Genomic DNA, 19,628 nt, shown 5'->3' with positions numbered 1-19,628 from the left:
CTGTTCTTGTATTTCAGAAATGGCAATTGCTATTGCGTAGGGTGACTATTGCATCTGATTTTGATGAAACTAACTGTAGGTACCTGGTGTGTTGATATTTGTTTTTGCTAGTATAGACTTGCATTTTACTTGTTCAGAGTAGTGGTGCCAATGCAAGTAGGTTAATTGTAATTGTTGTGGAGAATCATGACATTATTCATAACAGTTTATATATATCTGTTATCTTGTAAAAGGAGCCCATAAAAATGCCAAAAGGTAGAAAGTTAATAATGCTATATTCCAGAGAACAACTGTCTCCCTCTACAGGCAAGTATATACTTGTTCTCTGAAATATAGCATTAACTTTCTACCTTTTGGTGTTTTTTATGGGCTCCTTTTATTAGATGGAATTTTGTTTTAACATAAAATATTTCACAGTCATATCTGTTGTGTTGATAAGTATAGATTTTAGGATACTTCTGAATTTCTGCTGTTTACTACTGGGAAGGCAGTAGTCAGCACAATCAACTGTTGATGTATTTTACCTTATACATGCGTAATCTGGTTACCCTCTGTCATGAACTCAAGGAATCTTTTATGATTACTCTGGATATACTTCAAGCCTTGGATAGGGTTTAGCAAAGGTCCTGTTAGTTAGGATCCTTATAAGTCACTTCACTGTATGTTAATGTTTTTACACAAGTTTTTATGTTTATACAGAGTTGCATGTGAAAAAACTCTTTCCAGTTTTCTGTCGTATACTCTTTGCCGTGAATTCCACTGGGATCAGGCCTTCATGTATACCGTTTCTCTGTGCTTTCTTGTCCCTTGGTATTGGTCGTCATCCTGCTACCTCCATATCAAGTAGTATTCTTACTTCATCTTCCTTTCTGGTTACACCATGGCATTCTTTGAGCATTGAATCAATTTGCTTGCCCCTGGTTTCCAAGGAAGCCAATCTGTTTCTGTAGGTATTAAGTAATTTAACCAGGCTACAGGGTTAAAAAGGGCTGTCTGTGTAAAGTGGTGCTCCTTTTGTATCTTTTGCTATTCTTTCCCTTCTTTTATCAATGACTTCTTTTAGTTCCCTATATCCTTTATTCATCCTTATGAAGGAGTTTATGTTTTTCACAAACCAAACTCCTTTGACCTAGCAGAGAATTGATTGTGATGGATTGGCAAGAATTGATAGAGCAGTAAGAAAGTCACTGCATCATGGATGAAATGGTGATGTACAAATAGACTACTGGTGAATACAAATGTCCATTTTATATAAGTGACTTAACAAGCAATTACATAGCTACTAGCTTTCTACATGGCAGTCTAATGAAATTCAAATTTTTGCGGTGGCGCTGCCATCGCTAGTGTAGGTGACAAGGTCTCGACCACTTTCGGGACTGATAGGTACAACTCAGCATAGAGCTTCAATTCGTTTTCTGCCAGTTCCCGATTAACGTTGGTAGTCTTGTGGAGTCGCTGCCTCATCTTTTTTGGATTTTTCCTGTATTTTTGGTGAAGTATTCTCACTCATTTTTTTGTGGTGGCTTTTCGTATCTTAGTAATATAGTTAGTTAAATTTATTTAATATGTCAGACTCCAGCTCTTCAAGCATTTGTTATTGCATTGAGGGGTGTAAAATTAGACTTGTTAAAGTGACTTATGATTCGCACACTAAGTGTGGTAAGTGTAGGGGGCAGGAACGTAGTAGAGAGCTTACATATCCAGAGTGTCAGGATTGGGAAGATAGTAAAGGGAAGACCTTGAAATTCCATCTGGACAACTTAGACAGAGATACAGAAAGGAAGGCGGCCCTTAGGGTCGTAAGTAGAGCTAGTTATGAGATTCCTTCTTTATCTGATGTGGTAGAAGATAGTTCTATTTCTTCTCCTTTGATTTGTCTCCCATCCTTAGCCCTCCTACACGTTTACCCCACACTCCTTTACCAGGTTCCCATGCTTCTGGTCCCAACACTGTTGCCAGTCTCGAAGCAAAATTCTTAGCCAATACTGTTGTGGAATTAACTTCCTCTTTCAGGGGTTTTGCGCTGAAAATGGCGCCAAGTGTTAGTGTTGCTCCCAGTGACAGTGTTGTGAGTGTTGAGGAGGTGGCTGTCTGTCCCCTGGTGCTCCTAGACGAAGGTCACTGTCCCGCTTCCCCGCACCGGGGAGAAGACATACCGGACGTCCAAGGGAGGCTAGTGGAGTTTGCCCACGGGCAGTCGCCCCCTCCGTCGAGCCTGTTGCATGATCCCAGGCTATGACAGAGCGCCACTGACAAGGTGTCTTGTTCACTGCTTTTCATCTGGCATTGGATTCGGCAGACTCTTTGCCGGATGCTACACGTCAGTGGCGTCAATCTTCCATCTCTCGGCCTTTGAAAAGACAATTCAGTGTGGCAGACAGCTCTCCTCCTTCTGTCAAGAGATGTGAGTTGGCTAGTGTTAGTCAGCCTTCCTGCAGTTTCGCTGTTCTTCCTGCTCCCACTTCTTCTGCTCATCATCAACCTTCTTGGGATAGTCCAGGACCTCTTTCAAGTCACAAGTGCCCATTTTTGTCTTTAAGCGACATGATACTTCAAGTAAGTGCCCGTCACCATCTGCTAAGTGCGCTCTCAACTCACTTTGTTGCCCGCTTTGCACCCGACCGCTTGGCGCCAACATTTGGACGCTCAGTGTCAACAGTGGAGCACTTGGTGCCAAATTCCGGGCATTTGGCATCAAATTCTGGGTGCTCAGCGCCAACTTCAGGGCGTTCGACGCCAACTGTGGAGTGTTCGGTGCCAACTGTAGAGTGTTTGGCACCAACATTTGGGCGCCCGGCATGAAAAGTCGGGTGCTCAGCGTCTCTTCCTTCTTCATCAGCTCAGAAAAATTTTGCTTTAGCCCCGATTAAGTGTCAGCTTGAGGAACTTATGGGCTTTTTAAAAAGAAATTGTCATTTCCAAGAGGATGAGGATGAACTGGAACAAGATACTGCTTCTTCGTCATTACTAAGATTCTTTCTGATGAATTTAACAGATTTCTTCGAGCCTGCTGCTCCTGTTTCCCCAGCATCAACATTTCTTAAGAGGAAACAAACTGCTGACGTCATTTGCCTCCCCAAGCTAGTGTTTTCCTCTTCATCAAAGAAAGTTTTTCGAGAGGTGGATGAGTGGCTGGCTATGAAGAGGGGGCCAAAGTAAAGCCCTCTTTCTAAACTCCTCAAGAAAAAGCATCGATTCTTCACCACTGGGGAGGACGCTTCCTCTTCCGCTTCCCAGGGGGTTTTCTCCAATTTGGTTGATGCCACTTGTCGTTCTGTATTCTCTGCAGCCAAGATTTGCTTCTTGTTGCCCGAACTGGACCATCTTGCCAAGAATCTATTCAAGGTATTAGAAAGGTTTTGTTTCCTTTATTGAACGGTGGGGGCTCTGGCTAGAAAAATTGAGGATTGTCTGGTCTTGGCCGAAAAGTTCTCTTCTGACTGGTTCTTAGTATTGTCTTGTGCAGGTATGGTTCTTCTGAACTTGCCTCCCTGTTTTTGATGCGAATCTTGTAGAAGCAAGAGCTGTGGTGTGCCTTTGCCACTAAAGGAGTCACTGCAACACACAAGTCAGCTCTCTTGTTCTCTCCCATCTCTTACCCCAAGACACTTAAGGAGATCCTCTCTTACCTTCAGAAGAAATCAACGACTGATCTTCTGGCTCAATTTTCCAAGCAGCCTAAGGGAGCTCCCGCAACAACAACCTAGTCCTTCTCTCCTCTACAGCAGCCCTTTTGAGGAAGAAAGTATGTATCTTAATCTAGACCTCGGACCGATCTACACCCCCGTCTAGATTGACCAAAATGTCTGTATTTAAACCAGCTCCTAAGAAATGAGAACATAGTCCTTCGCGCCCCGGTTGGAGCTAGGCTACACCTCCTTTGAGAGGAATGGAGCCGCAGAGGGGCAGAACCTTGGGTAGTCCAAGCATTGAGGAAAGGTTTTTCCAGCCCTTTCCATGAAAAACCTCCCTTATCCAAGTTGCCAGTCAATTTGACTGCTTACTTGGCTCACTCCGAGAAGCTTGCCACTTTTTCTCAAGAAGTAGAGTCCCTTCTTTGCAAACGGGCAATAGAGGAGGTTTTAGATCTCAGCTTGGAGGGATTTTAAAACCATCTCTTCATGGTCCCCAAGTCATGGGGGGGCGGCTAGAGGCCAGTTCTGGATGCCAGCTTCCTGAATCATTTTGTGCTGAAAACCAAATTTCATATGGAAACCGGTCAAGAGTCATGTCCTCTCTCCATCAGGGCGACTGGATGGATACCCTGGGCATGCAGGACGGGATGCCCTTTTTTTTCCATGTCCAGATACGTCCAGATTCAAGAAAATTCCTGCACCTTGTATATCAGGGCAAAGTTCTCCAGTTTCAAGCCTTGTGCTTCGGCCTGTCCACCACCCCACAAGTGTTTACTCGAATCGTAACTCCTCTTGGGAAATGGCTTCACCTTCCTGATGTCAACGTTTGTCTCTGTCTCGACGATTGGCTGCTTCGCTCTCCTTGGACTTGCTCTCTGCTTCAGTGGATGAGTCTGCTGGGGACTTGGGCCTCAGTAGAACCGTTTGTTAAGAGGGGCAGGTTTCACGTAAGCCCTCTTCAGTTTTATCTAAAGTGTGCTGGAGTGGGAAAACCCAACTGGACTCCTTCCATTTCCCCCCAGCTCCTCAGAGATCAAGACATACCTTCGATGGTAGTTGTCTATAGAAAGACTTCGAGAGGGGGATCTCTTCTACTGTTGCACCAGAATTTTATTCTGACACTTCAGGAGGTTTGGGGAGCCCTTCTAGGGAGTCGGAAGATCTCAAGGATGTGGCCTGTAGATGAGAGAGCTCCACATCTATGTGAAGGAACTAAGGGCCATTCGATTGAGTCTCAAGGTTTTTTCTCCTTTAGTTCCTGGCAAAGCAGTAGCGGTTTGCGCTGACAACACCACGTCACTCTCATATGTCCACAACAAGGAGCCACCCACTCATTGTCTCTCTACAAGTTGGCGAAAGACCTCCTTCTCTGGGCAGCTCAGTACCAGGTGAAGATTATTACTCGCTTCTTGAGGGAAAAAAATGAACGTCCTTGCAAACGAATTGAGTTGCTGCAATTAGGTGTTGCCGATGGAGTGGACTTGGGACCCCTTGTATGCAATGATTTCTGGAAACTTTGAGACAAACCAACTGTGGATCTTTTTGCAACATTGAGAAGTCATCATTTGCCTCCCTGTTGCTCCCCAGTCCTGGACCCTCTTGCATGGGCGATGGATACCATGCTGTTGGATTGGATGGGCCTGGATGCCCATGCCTTCCCACCTTTCAGATTGATCAGGGAGGTGATCAACAAGTTCTCCTCTCACCAGAACGTCTCAATGACCCTGATTGCTCTGTTCTGGCCCAGGAAGGAATGGCTTCCGGATCTGCTGTCTGTTAACCCTTAAACGCCTATTGGACGTATCATACGTCGACTAAAATTGTCTGTTGGGTGCCGAGTGGACGTACCGTACGTCGACTACAAAAAATTTCAACCTTCGGTCAACTTTGACTCGACCGAAATGGTCGAAAAACGCAGTTGTAAGCTAAAACTCTTACATTCTAGTAGTATTCAATCATGTACCTTCATTTTGCAACAGATTGGAAGTCTCTAGCACAATATTTCGATTTATGGTGAATTTTTGAAAAACTTTTTTTACGCACGGCGGTAACTCAGCCGAAAATTTCATAAATTCTTTCGTCATTTTGTCGTAATTTTTGCACTGTTCTATATTAGCCGTTACATAAAGTTTTATATATGAAAATGTGTGCAATTTCATGTACAAAACAGAAAAATACAACCCATGGTTGTAGCTTTTATCAGTTTGGAAATATTTTCATATAAACCACGATAACTGCCAAAATTTCAACCTTTGGTCAACTTTGACTTGACCGAAATGGTCAAAAAACGCAATTTTAAGCTAAAACTCTTACGATCTAGTAATATTCAATCATTTACCTTCATTTTGCAACCAATTGGAAGTCTCTAGCACAATATTTCGATTTATGGTGAATTTTTGAAAAAAACTTTTTCCTTACGTCCGCACCAGAAATTCTTTCGTCACGTTGTCGTAATGCTTGCACTGTTTTATATTAGTCGTTGCATAAAGTTTTATATATGGAAATGTTTGCAATTTCATGTAGAATACAACAGAAAATAACTCATGGTTGTAGCTTTTATCAGTTTTGAAATATTTTCATATAAATCACGATAACTGCCAAAATTTCAACCTTTGGTCAACTTTAACTTGACCGAAATGGTAAAAAAACGCAATTGTAAGCTAAAACTCTTACATTTTAGTAATATTCCATCGTTTAACTTCATTTTGCAATAAATTGGAAGTCTCTAGCACAATATTTCGATTTATGGTGAATTTTAAAAAAACATTTTCCTTACGTCTCTTGCTGTAACTTTCGGCGAACATCTCAGAAATTCTTTCGTCTTGTTGTTGTAATATTTGCATCGTTTTATATTAGTCGTTACATAAACTTTTATATATGAAAATGTGTGCAATTTTATGTACAATACAACAAAAAATAACTCATGGTTGTAGCTTTTATCAGTTTTGAAATATTTTCATATAAATCACGATAAATAGAAAAAATTCGACTTTCGGTCAACTTTAACTCGACCGAAATGGTCGAAAACTGCAATTGTAAGCTAAAACACTTACAGTCTAGTAATATTCAATCAATTAGCTTAATTTTTCAACAAACGGGAAGTCTCTAGGACAATATTTCGAATTATGGTGAATTTTTGAAAAAAACATTTTTTTACGTCCGTGCGTTCGAATTCATGCATCATTTTGTGATAATATTTTCTCTGTGTTGCTTTGATCGTTTTAAAATTTGTTATATACCAAAATCATCGCAATTTAGTGTACAATACAACTAAAAAAATTAACTCATTAGCTTTAACCGTTTTGCTTACAGCGATTTGTATACAATTATATACGAGTTTTTTTTTTCGCTGTCATATATTCCAATATTTATATATGATAATGATATTTTTTTTCATTTCTGATGGTTGCATACTAAACTTCAGGCAATGACAAAAAAAAATGAGCCAAAAATGAACTCTTAATCTTAAAAACTAAGCATGCTGTGATTTTTTGAAAAAACCTTTTTTTCCGCTTCGGCGCTAACTCACCGAACGCCACCGGCGTATGGGAGACGTTTTTGTAAATAGGGCTTCGGCGTTAAAGGGTTAATGGACTTCCCAAGACTTCTGCCACAAAGAAAGTCACTGTTCTAACAGCCCCACTTTCTCAGGTCCCATCAGGGATTGTCCTCTCTGGCCCTGACAGGCTTCAGACTGTCAGGAGCCTTGTCAGAGCGAGAAAGCTTTTCAAAGCAAGCTACAGAAGCTTTTGCTAGGTGCAAAAGATCGTCTGCTAGCAGTCTCTACCAATCCAAGTGGTCAGTTTTCAGAGGATGGTATTGACAAAATAACATCTCATCTTCTGAAACCTCTATAAGTCAGGTAGCTGACTTTTTACCTTTCCTGAGGACCAATAGGAAGTTGTCTCCCTCTACCATCAAGGGGTATAGATTTTTGTTTTAAGACCTCAGCGATTTTATCAGTTCCTTTGAAACCTCCAAATTAAAAAAGCCTGGATTTCTGTCCTGGAATTTGGAAGTTGTTCTGGAGTGGCTTATGAGCTCAACTTTCGAACACCTCACCTCAACCTCTTTTAAGAATCTCACAAGGGAGACTCTCTTTCTCATGGCATTAGCGATTGTCAAATGCATTAGCAAGCTGCAAGCCTTCAACATGAGAGTAAGCATATTCAAATGGAAATGCAGTATACTCTCTCTCTCTCTCTCTCTCTCTCTCTCTCTCTCTCTCTCTCTCTCTCTCTCTCTCTCTCTCTCTCTCTCTCTCTCTCCCAGAATGAGGATGTTTCCAAGCCATGGTGTTTCCAAGCCATGGCCTTGCTTGTTCATTATTGAGGACGAGAGACTTCTTTGTCCTGTGGAAGCCTTGAAGTACTATCTTCAGAAGACTGGAAAGATCAGAGGACCCTCTGACAAGCTTTGGTGCTCAGTGAAGAACCCATCACGCCCTCTGTCAGAGATTGCACTTTCTTTCTTCCTTAGAAGTTCGATTACAGAAGTGCATTCTCAAGTTCAAGAAGATGTTTTATCTTCCCTTAAGGTCAAAGCTCATGAGGTTCGAGTGCTTGCACTCAGCCTGGAGCACCCCTCTTTTTCAACTCGCATGGCGCCTGCTTCTTCAATCTTCTGCACCTGACCAATTGGTGCCAACTTCCGACTGTGGAGCATTCGGCGCCAACATGTGGGCACTCGGTGTCAACAGTGGGGCGCTCGACGCCAAACTCTGGGAGCTCAGCGCCAATTTCTGCGATTCGTGGCTGGCATGGTTGGGAAAGGAAGCAGAGGGGGCTCCCTGTCCCTCTACTGTCTCTTCGCCTTGTGGTAAGGTCGTTGAGTTTAAGGGAAGCCGGGGGGTAGTGTACCTGGAGTACCCTCCAGTTTTTAATGGTTGCGGTCGTGGTTCTTAATTTTGGTTGTAGGTGACAGTGTTGTGTTTATTCTGGTGTATACCCAGGGCAAGGGCGCTATTTTTTGTCTTTGTCAGCCATCGGTGAACTTCCATGGCTGCAGAGTACCCACTGAAATAGGGGCCAACTCTTGGCCAATACTGCCATGCCCTCTACAGGTTAAGATGAGCATCGACCAGAGGCAGTACCCACCTGAAGCAGCTCTCTTACTAGATACGGTACAACAAGCATTGACCCACTGCCAGCAACCTTTCTAGTTCAAAGTCATTATCTTTATTAATGTTTTGGATTAGAACATGTCCATGATTCCCGCCTCCTTGCTATGTGGAATCAGCTATGTAATTGCTTGGTAAGTCACTTTTATAAAAATGACATTTTTATGATAAAATAAAGTTTTATGTATACGTACCCAGCAGTTACATAATTAGAGCCCACCCTCCTCCCCTCAATGGACATTTAGGCATCAAACGAATTGAAGCTGTATGCTGAGTTGTACCTATCAGCCCCGAAAGTGGGTGGGACCCTGTCAGCTACACTAGCGATGGCAGCTCTACCTCAAAAATTTGAATTTCGTTAGACTGCCATGTAGAAAGCTAGTAGCTATGTATTTGCTTGGTAAGTATATATAAAACTTAATTTTATCATAAAAATGTCATTTTCAGTGGTAGAGAGAGCAAAACCTTATGATTTGTACATAAGGCCCTTACTTTATGCAGCAGAAACATGAGCACTGGCAAAGAAATCAAGGATTTTAAAAAAGTGTTACCATAGAATGTTAACATGCATGGGCAGAGTTTTGTGGGAAGATTGTATTATGAATGAGGAATAGGCAGAGAGGTGTGGTGTCCAGAGGCCAGACAAAAAGATGGAGAGTTCAAAGATTGAGCTTTCTTGAACTCATGTTAAAAAGCATTGGAAACAGTTGGTTAGAAACATCAGGGAAGTTGTAGAAATGGAAGTAGCAGGATGAAGAACTGTAGGAAGACCCAGGAAATCATTGAAGGCTATAAGTTATGACCGACAGTAGACCTAATAGTTCAGGCAGAAGTGTACAAGACAGAAGACAGTGGAGAGATAAAGGGAAAAGCTGACCTAAAAATTGAAGCCCTATATTTTAACAGTATTTTAGGCTTAGAAAAAAATAGGAAAGGTTAGAAAGCTTACTTCATTTCCATCCTTGTGTGGGATATTGTTCTGTTTGGTTTCACTGACTGCTATTTAGGGCTGTCTCAAATGCATTAATGGATTTTCTTTTGTTGCAAAAGAGTACTTCAAATTGCCAAATTATTTGCAGCACAAAAACTAATGAAGTGGACTCCATTTTCATTTGCAATCTCTCCCTTGTCTTTCTTACTTATTAAATCATTGAAGCACCAAGTATAGCCCAAGAAACACAGTTTTCCTTGAAATATTTAGTAATGTATAGACTTTAGTGAGTGATATGTCCAAGTTGGGAAAGTCTGTGATGTGATTTAACATCACAGTGCAGAGACAAACAACAGGGTTCTGCACTTTAATTTCATTAAATAATTTAAAACATAAATCCATGGGTCAATTGAAAGGTACAGGCAGCCCCCAGTTATCGGCAGGATCGGTTATCAGCGTTTCGGTTTTATGGTGCTTGTTGAATATATTCATAATGGGGTTGTCTGGTTATCAGTGGTTTAAACTCTGTGAGACCCTCATAAAATACAAACATAACGAATATGCATCTTTTCCATGGACCTTTTAAAAAGGTATGTTTTACTTTACTGTAATCAGTAATATTGTATGTATTCTCATATTACTATTGTATTATAAAATGCAAACAAAGCGATCAATGTTTTGGTTCAGACTTTGGAAATCAGCCGAGGGCGATTACGAGGTAAGTTTATTATGCTGTATTTTGTTCACGAGACTTACCTGCCAGATATATATATAGCTGTAGTCTCTGAAGGTCCGACAGAATTTCAAATTTCGCGGCACACGCAGTGGCCGGACAGGTGGTTAGTACACATTCCCGCCGCTGGGGCGCGGGTATCAGGAACCATTCCCATTTTCTATTCAGATTTTCTCTGTCGCCGGACTGTCAACACCTGTTGTCAGTTCCTCCGCTTTTGGATTTCAATATTTTGTCATTTGAGTATTTTGGTTGTTTTTGGTATCGACTTGGATCTGTGACTTGGCATACGCTTTTCTGGACTGTTTTTTGAATTTGGCCTTTGACTTTTCTTTATATAATGTCTTCCTCTAGCTATCGTGTGTGTAGCTTGGGTGGGTGTAAGGTGAGGCTATCGAAGGCTTCGGTAGACCCTCACACTTTATGTATGAAATGTAGAGGCATGGAATGCTCTGTGGATAATCGTTGTAATGAATGTGAGGGATTATCTGAGGGAGAATGGAAGAAGTACGAATCCTATATGCGTAAATTGGAGCGTGATAGGGTGAGGAGGTCTTCCTCCAGGAGTGCTTCTGTGGACGGTCGGTCAGGGATTTCTCACGTTAGTAACCCTGTAGCTTGTAGTCCTAACCCTTTAGTGTTGCCTTCGGGCCCTGAGGTTGTTGCAGAAAGTAATGCTCTGACTCTAGTTCTTGAGTCTATTCGCGCTCTTGAAAACAAAGTGAATGCCCTGCAAGCGCAAAGTGTAGTGTGTGTTAATCCCCCTAGTGTTGTGGAGGGGCGTCAGATCGACCCTATAATGCTTCTAGGCCTGGACCTCTGCCGAACTCCCAAGACCCGGGAGAGGGCATGTCGAAAGTCGCATGAAGGTTACGGGACTCCCCTCCGATCTGGCGTCCCTTCGGCAGGTCCTGTTGACTCCACCCAGGCTGCCAGGGATCGTGCTCGGCACGCATCCATAAGGAATGCTTCTCGTCCTCCGACATGTCCTCCCCTTGTCGGGGTTGGAGCGCTCGGTTGGACTCGACCCCTCATGAGAAGCCTGAGAGGAGAGGACGCCACGCCCTCTTCCTCTAGACGTTGGCTTCGTCACCTGAAAGTTTCGAGGAAGTCCCTCATCGGAAGAAGTTTCGTTCTTCGGAGTTTGACGCTGCTCGCGCTAAGATGGGAGACCTTTCCCCATTGGGAAAGAAGAAGCCTTCTCTCCGCTCGCCTTCTCGCAAATTCAGTCCGTCTGCTAAGAGAGCTGTGTCCCCTACTTGCCAGATTTTGTTAGGCATGCAACAGCAACTGGATTCTCTTATGGATCGTAGGAAGGCCAGGCCGCGTCGTAAAGATTTGCATCTGCCTGTGAAGAAGTCTAGGCCTTCCCACTCTCCCGCTTCGTCGTCTTCGTCTGCTGCTTCTCCGGAAGCTTCTCGTCTTGCGCCTAAGGAAGGTTTTAAAGAAATTCCTTCTCTCTTTGAAGATTTTGACGTCTCTCCCGATGCGCGCCATGTTCGAGTTTCTAGCGCTTCGCGCGCTCCTCACGCTTCTCGCGCTCCTCACGCTTCTCGCGCGCCCACCCAGGACGCTTCTCGCGCTCTCCTTCGTGAAGCCTCTTCCGTGCCAGTTCACGGAGATGCGCGCGCTTCTCGCCAGGACGCTACTCGCTCTCCTCGTGTTATCTCTTCTCATCATACGGATGTTGCTACCACGCCTGCAGTTTTTCTTGATGACCAACTTCCCGTTTCTTCTGTTCAGGCTCATCAAGATTTAGCCTCTACTTCCAAGCATGTTAAGTCCCGCTGGCGTATCAGCGATTCCGGACTCCTTCCTCCCTGCTCTCCTGATCCTCCAGCTGAGGAAGAAGAACCCCTGCCGTCAGAACCCTCGGACGAAGAGAAACAAGTTCCTTCTGCTTCTTCCGATTATCAGACTCTGACTTGTCTGTTTAAGGATTTATTTCCGGATACGTTTCAAGCTTCAGCTCCTCGCTCCCCCCCGTCGCAGTTGGCTTCGTCTCAGGCGAGGAAATCTCCTGGCTTTCTTAAAATGAAGAAGTCCTTCTCTACCAAGAAGGCTTTTAAGAAAGTTCAAGACTGGATGTCTACTAGGAAGAACCAAGGGAAGACTTCTTTTGCTTTGCCTCCTTCTCGCTTGTCGGGAAAATCCGGAGTATGGTACGACACAGGGGAAGATATGGGTTTGTCAGTTCCCTCTACTTCTAAAGGGGACTTCGCTAGTCTTGTGGACGCCTCTAGGAGATCCCACTTGTCCTCTTCCAAGGTTTCCTGGACTCTTACTGAAATGGACCACCACCTCAAAGGACTTTTCAAGACAGTGGAAGTTTTTAACTTTTTGGACTGGTGTCTGGGCGTTCTGCACACTAAGGCTAATAGCCCTAGTTCTATTAGTCTGGGGGAGCTGTCCAGCGTTTTGCGGTGTATGGACAAGGCCGTCAGAGATGGCTCTGAAGATCTGACTTCTCAGTTTTCGTCAGCTCTTTTAAAGAAGAGAGCATTGTTCTGCTCCTTTTTGGCGAAGTCGTTTTCTCCTCTCAGAAGGGAGAACTTCAGTTCGCACCTTTCTCTAGCCATCTCTTCCCCCAGACCTTGGTTAAGGATATCGCTTCCAGCCTTCAGGAGAAGGCCACTCAAGACCTCCTTTCCAGGTCCTCTAAACGTCCCTCAGCACCTTCTTCGCCGTGCGTCGTCTGTGCCTCATCAGGCTAAACAGAAGCAGCCCTTTCGTGGAGGCTCTTCCACGGGTAGTTTCTCCAAACCCGCACCTCGAGGCAGAGGTTTTCCTAGAGGCAAGGTCGTCCCCAAGAGGGGCGGCAAGTGACTCTTTCTCCTCCAGATGCCAGTAGGAGCCAGGCTTCTTCATTTTGCTCAAGCCTGAGAGAGAGGGGCAGACTCTTGGTCCCTCCAAGTAGTAGAGAGAGGATACCTAATTCCTTTCCTGACTCTTCCGCCTTGTCTTCGACCCCAGAGATTTTTCTCCCAAGTACCGCCCTGCCAAGCAGAAGATACTGTTCGACCTTCTCGACCAAATGCTCGAGAAGAGAGCAGTGGAGCCAGTCTTAGACACAAAATCCCGGGATTTTACAACAGACTGTTTCTGGTTCGAAACATCCAGAAGGCTGGAGACCTGTCTTGGACGTCAGCAGGCTGAACGACTTTGTCCAGAAGGACAAGTTCAAGATGGAAACGTCTCAGTCTATTTTAGGAGCTCTTCGTCCCGGGATTGGATGGTGTCTTTAGACCTTCAAGATGCATACTTCCACGTCCCGATTCATCCGCGCCAAGAAGTATCTCCGCTTTGTCTTGGGGGGCAAGACTTACCAATTCAGGGCTCTCTGCTTTGGACTCAGCACAGCCCCGAGGGTGTTTACTCTTCTCATGAAGAATATAGCGAGGTGGTTGCACCTCTCGGGAGTCAGGATCTCTCTCTACCTAGACGATTGGCTGATCCGTGCTTCTTCAGCACGAAGGTGTCTGGAGGACCTTCATTTTACTCTGGATCTAGTGGAGTCCCTGGGACTTCTGATCAATGTAGAAAAATCGCAACTGATCCCCTCTCAGTCCATCGTTTATCTGGGGATTCAGATGAATTCAGCTTTTTCTAGCGTCTCCGTCGCCAGAAAGGCAAGTTCTTTGTTGCGAAAAAAGTCGCAGTCTTCTTGGAGAAGGAAACATGCTCGGTGAGGGAATGGATGAGTCTGCTGGGGACCATTTCCTCGCTGGAGAAGTTTGTTTCTCTAGGAAGGCTACATCTCCGACCTCTCCAGTTCTTTCTGCTGGAGAACTGGAAGAACAAGGAAGACTTGGAAGAAGAATTAAGGATCCTTCCCTCCATAAAAGACTCCCTCAAGTGGTGGCTCGATCCTGTGAAGTTGGGAAAGGGATCTCTCTCAAGCTTCTGAGCCCGACCTAGTGTTGTTTTCCGACGCTTCTTTGGCGGGTTGGGAGCAACACTGGGAGGGAAGGAAGTGTCAGGAACCTGGAAAGGGCAACAGATTTCCTGGCACATCAACATCAAAGAGTTGGCAGCAATCTTCCTAGCCCTCCAAGTCTTGAGTCTCTAGTTGCCAATCACGTTGTTCAAGTGAACTCGGACAACACTACGGCGTTGGCGCACCTCAAAAAAACAGGGCGGAACACACTCTCGTTCCCTGTTCGGCCTTGCGAGAGAAATTCTCCTCTGGGCTCAGGCTCGCAACATTACAATCCTCACAAGATTTGTTGCAGGGGTAGAGAATGTTCGAGCGGACCTGCTCAGTCGGCGCCACCAACTTCTTCCAACGGAATGGACTCTTCATCAGGAGGTTTGCCAAGACCTCTGGTCCCTTTGGGGTCGTCCTCTCGTGGATCTCTTCGCGACCTCAAGAACGGCGAGGCTTCCCAGAACAAGGATGACGCTCATCGCCCCGTTTTGGCCTTCGAACCAATGGTTCTCGGAGATTCTCTTCTGGTTAGTGGACGTTCCCAGGTCACTACCTTTGAGAGCAGATCTGCTCAAACAACCCCACTTCGCGAGATACCATCAAAACCTCCCCGCTCTGAACCTGACTGCATTCAGACTATCGAGAAATTGGTCAGAGCGAGGGGGTTTTCTGGCCGAGTGGCACGGGCCATCGCTAGAGCCAGAAGAGCTTCCTCTATCAAAGTGTATCAAGCGAAGTGGGCAACCTTCAGAGGTTGGTGCAGAAAGAAGGGAGTTTCCTCTTCCTCGACCTCTTTGAGCCAAATAGCTGATTTCCTTCTTTTTTTGAGAGAAAAACTCAAGTTGGCAGTCCCAACTATCAAGGGGTATCGGAGCATGCTTTCCTCTGTTTTCCACCATAGAGGACTGGATTTGTCTAATAATAAGGACCTCCACGATCTCTTGAGATCTTTTGAAACATCTAAAGTTCCCCGGCCTATTCCCCCTACTTGGAATTTGGATGTTGTCCTCAAGTTTTTAATGGCCAGTCCGTTTGAGCCAATTCATTCAGCGTCTCTAAGGGATGTTACTAGAAAGACAGTCTTCCTCATTGCTCTGGCGACGGCGAAGAGAGTGAGCGAAGTTCAGGCTTTCAGCCGTCATGTGGGCTTCAAGGGACACAATGCTGTCTGCTCGTTGTCCCCTATTTTCTTGGCTAAGAATGAAAGGCCTTCTAATCCCTGGCCTAGATCGTTTGAGATTCAAGGTTTGACTGACCTAGCTGGACAGAATCCTGAGAGAGTTCTGTGCCCTGTTAGAGCGCTAAAGTTTTACCTTAGAAGGACTCAGGACCTGCGAGGTCCCTCGGACAATTTATGGTGTTCGGTGAAACATCCTGTTAATCCCATGTCGAAGAACGCGTTAGCATTCTTCATTAGGAATGTCATTAAGGAGGCTCATTCTTGTTGCGACGACTCCAACTTTAAGTTGTTGAAAGTGAACGCCCATGAAGTTAGGGCAGTCGCTACCTCCATGGCTTTCCAGAGAAATATGGCGCTCAGTGATATTATCAGTGCCACTTTTTGGAGAAGTGAATCAGTGTTTGCCTCACACTACTTAAGAGATGTCAAGGTAGCTTATGAAAATTGCTATTCTCTGGGACCTTACGTTGCTGCTGCTACAACCTTGGGGTCAGGTGGTAGCTCTGCTCCTATCCTTTAATCCTATTTAGGAGGGGTTTTTTAATTGTGTTTTGTTGTGTTTTTTATGGTTGATGGGTCGATTGATGGTGTCAGTCTTCCCAATCTTTTACATAAATCTTAAAGTGCTGGTTAGGTGGTTGGTATACTCGTTTGTCCTGGTATTATGATCCATGGTCTAGTCACATTGTGGTCACGCCCCCGTTGACAGATCATCTAGCAGTCGCCAGCTTTATAGGTCACTACCTTGCTGGGGTCTCTAGTAAAGCAGAAGCAGGCTAGGGTGACAGTAAACACTCAGTCAGCTATGCTATCAGGTAAGGAACCAAAATATTTTATCTCTTAAATTGTTTTCCATTATTCTTAAGCTGTCTCTACCCCCTCCAAAGGTGGTATTCAGCTATATATATATCTGGCAGGTAAGTCTCAGTGAACAAAATGATATTTTAATGATAAAATAAAGTTTGTTCATACTTACCTGGCAGATATATATATTCATATTGCCCTCCCTCCTCCCCTCAGGAGACAGTGGCGTTAGAAAATCTGAATAGAAAATGGGAATGGTTCCTGATACCCGCCTTCAGCGGCGGGAATGTGTACTAACCACCTGTCCGGCCACTGCGTGTGCCGCGAAATTTGAAATTCTGTCGGACCTTCAGAGACTACAGCTATATATATATCTGCCAGGTAAGTATGAACAAACTTTATTTTATCATTAAAATATCATTTTTCACTATACAAAGTGTTTTAAGTCAAAATATGACTTAAATATGTCTAGTTGTGAACTAAATTGTTATTTTTTTCTTTAATAGATGGTGTTGGGGGCATGTTTTTGTTTAAAAAAAATTAACAGGTTCCGTTCGCTATTTTCACTTGATTTCATCATAATACAAGCATTATGTATTCATCTTTTATCGGCATGAAAACAAAAGTAAAACGTGTTCTTTCATACCCAGGAGTTTTTATTAAAATACTTTTTTCTCCATTATTATATAGAGTTGAGTTTCATCCATGTTGCTGATGCACAATAACATAGTCATTAGCAGTTTGAACATTGTTTTCTCAGCTTCAGCTACAACTTGCAGCTTAAATTTAGCACTATATTTCCTTGCCGATCTTTTCTCCTCAGCGATTAAAGGTATAATGTAAGAATATATGTCATATTCTACTTAACGTCATTTGTAGCATAACTATGGTAATTTTTTACTATTGTATGATGGTTGAAATGCAAGCAAAACAGCCGTTGTTATCCGATTCTGTTCGTAGCAAAATAACTGTTTTTTTTTGGTTGTTTATGGCTGTATGCATTTAAGCAACGATTATAATGTTTCTAATGATACTTTTATCATTCTCTTTTACTTTTTTTTTTATCTTATTTAACTAGAAGATGGGATAAATAAAGAGATGGAGGAAAGGAGGTTAGTCTATTGTAATTTGTCTCTCAAAAAAAGAACTCGCATGATACATGAGATACATGATAAAATAATTTTTTAAGGATGAAAATTTGGAGGTCGCATTATATGTGAGGTCGCGCGTTACACAAGTATACAGTATATGGTAGGTTCTCGCTGCTTGATATTTTGTTGCTTGAGCGTGTGTTTTTTTAATTCACCATGGCTCCCAAACTTCGGATGGAAGTGCCACTAAGAAGAGGAAGACGATATCAATGGAGATGAAATATGGCATTGTTAAGTGTTCTGAAAAGGTGACTTTTTCTCTCTCTAGGCCAAGGTTCACCTGTAAATTCATCGAATCTGGCATTAAAAATTTGTAGAACTACCGTGCAGACCTTAGTAAAGGATTAGGCAAATGAAATTCCACATTTTCATTAATAATAAGGTAAAATATCTGGCCGTGACGCAGTCAGTGGGTCCTCTCTGCTCTCATTGCTACTGGATTCAGCTGATGTGGTCCTCCTTGTGATACTCTTGGTTCTCGTGTGACACAGTCTATCCAGTTTGGTTCAGGACCCAAGTTTAAAACTAGGGTGCTGTAAGGAGGATTGCAGTGCCCGGAGACTTTGAATTTCGGTTATTGACAATTATTGGTAATCGTCAAGTCACCAGGAGTGGAACCCCGCTGATAAATGGGGGCTGCCTGTATTCATTGCTGGTATAGCACTCTATATACTAGTCCACCCACCTCAAACCCAATTCTAGTACTGTGAGTTGATGCTATGCAAGTACTGTAACATATTATTCAAATAATAATGTTACAATAGAGCTAAAGAAGGACTGAGGCTGATTCAGTATGTCCTTGCCCCTCTCCACTGCACAGGAAATATATCTGCCAATCGGCACCCAGCATCCAGCTTCATTTGATTGGCTTGCTGTGTAAGTCAGACTGTTTGTTGGCCTGCCAGAATGTTGAATATACCCAACTGTACATTGTTTTTATTATTCTGTAGTGTCTGGCCCAGGCTGCTTATTGCCTGCTCACATTGAAAGTTTTGAAGCGTAACTGACTCGTATGTTGGGTATGGTAAAACCTCCACTTGGAAAAAGATCCAGTGGTTTGGACAGGGATGTTACTTTGTTGTAGAACCTCATTATAATGAACCTCACTTTGAGATTTTGGCAGATAATAGAAAGTGTAAATTGTTAGGAAATTAGTATGATGCTACTCCTATTTTAGTTAAATCTTGATGAGATAACCAGGATGGTGCTTGAGTGTGGTGGGCTGTGGTCTTTTTTTTTATTGCCTCTGATAAAGGACCAGCAGTTTATGTATATAATCTGCTGGAGGTTTCCTATCGCAATGCCATGCTTAGATTGGTTCCTGTAGTCTTTCATTGCATTGGCTAACAAACCCACTACTGTCCCTCCTCAGTGAGGTTTAGAATAACACAGTTGTGCCACTTTATTTGGTGATTCATTGCTCTTTTTAAAGAATTGGGTTATTTTGCATTATACATTGGAAATGTTAATGAGAGTTTCATGTAACTTCTTTAACTGGATTTGCAGTGTGTTGGAGAATTCTTGTTGACAATTTGTGACCTTAGGAGAATTTTTCTAGTTTGGGTGTTTTTGCTTTTTTTAGTGTGTGTTTTCTCAGTATGCAGCACCTATTACTTTTGTAGGCTTGTGTAAAACAAATACAGTAGCACACTGAGGTAATGGACTGTGATGTATTGTACTTCTGGATATATCAGTGCAAAATGGATATATCAATTTGAGGGTTTTCGCCTCCGGATTGGGGGCCGAACTGTTTTTTCAAATCAGGCTCCAAAAGGAATGCTGGGAGTGTAAGGGAGAAAGTGCATCCCCCACACGTGAATATATGTTATGCTTACAGTACACTGTAATTTCACTTTACAGTACTGTACTATGTACTGTCCTGCAGTTTACATTAAGCTATTAAGCATCCTGTATGAGAGATGTCGCCGCTCCTGTATCGCACATTTTCTAGCTTGCAGAGCGGTCATTTGGTCTATGCTAATTTCTATGTTTTTGTATGTTTTCTTTTTTACTTTGATATTGATTTTTGTATAAAGATATTAGGATAATAAATAATGTAAAATAAGAAAAGATGAAAGAATTTATTTTGCATTTTTATATCCTAAAGATTATAAGCATGAAATATAAAAAGGGAAAAATGATTCTTT

The 19,628-nt window shown here is 43.2% G+C and overlaps 1 protein-coding gene across 1 annotated transcript in view; it reads left to right on the top strand.

Annotated features, from left to right (window-relative positions):
- The window catches only part of LOC136840429 (uncharacterized), an 82,683-nt gene that overhangs the window by 23,121 nt on the left and 39,934 nt on the right, over window positions 1-19,628 (top strand). The window lies entirely within an intron of this gene.

Source organism: Macrobrachium rosenbergii, chromosome 1, assembly GCF_040412425.1.
Source record: "Macrobrachium rosenbergii isolate ZJJX-2024 chromosome 1, ASM4041242v1, whole genome shotgun sequence".
NCBI lineage: Eukaryota > Metazoa > Arthropoda > Malacostraca > Decapoda > Palaemonidae > Macrobrachium > Macrobrachium rosenbergii.
Note: the sequence above shows the minus strand (reverse complement) of the source record. Positions and strands in the feature narration are given on the sequence as shown.